Raw genomic sequence first — 798 nt, 5'->3', positions numbered from 1 at the left:
CATGGAATTCAGGTGAACACGGCATGTGATTGAGAACATCTTTGTTGAAGATATCTGCCTACCTGAAAAATCAAGTTAGTGATATGCAATGTTTATGATGCATGTAAATGTGAGATATTCCCGGAGAAATATGCATGTTATGCTGTGTATGAATATGCGCATGATGCATGATGTATGATGTATGAATATGTGAATGTATGAATGTATGAATGTATGAATGTATGAATGTGATGTCAAGCTTCTAATTGGAAAAATAAATTCCCACTAGTCAGCTGGACATGAATGTATTGTGATCGTTGATGATCTTTTGTCTTGCTTGAGTACCCTCGTCTGGGGAAATTTTTTTTGAGAACCCGGGTATCCCGTTGAAGGATCTTTGACTACTGCTTGGGGATGAAAGGTAGCTGGAAGTTCTGATGCCCTTTCAAATGGGAATGAGGAAGATGCATAATCCTCCGATGCACTATCTGACCAAGTCCGGGTGCGGGGATCACACCTTCTGAAGATAGCAATCTGGAACAACCCTGCTGGGGAATAAGACTTCTTTTGAAGAGAAAATCTTTTTGAGGAATTTGCTGAGAAATGCGTTTCTCTTGGTGATTTCCTTCTGATGGAATGATGTCCAGATGATCGGGGCATTTCCTGAATGCCATTCCTGTTTTTCCTGGTAAACATCAATCATATTCAAATGCATATGTTCATTCAAAATTATCATTGGGACGCTTACGTATTTAAAACAGAAAAAGTGAAAATAGTGATTTTTGAAAGAGCTGCATTGAAAAGAGCCATGATAGGCGG

This window comes from Vicia villosa, linkage group LG4, assembly GCF_029867415.1.
Source record: "Vicia villosa cultivar HV-30 ecotype Madison, WI linkage group LG4, Vvil1.0, whole genome shotgun sequence".
Lineage (NCBI taxonomy): Eukaryota > Viridiplantae > Streptophyta > Magnoliopsida > Fabales > Fabaceae > Vicia > Vicia villosa.
This window is presented reverse-complemented; position numbering follows the sequence as displayed.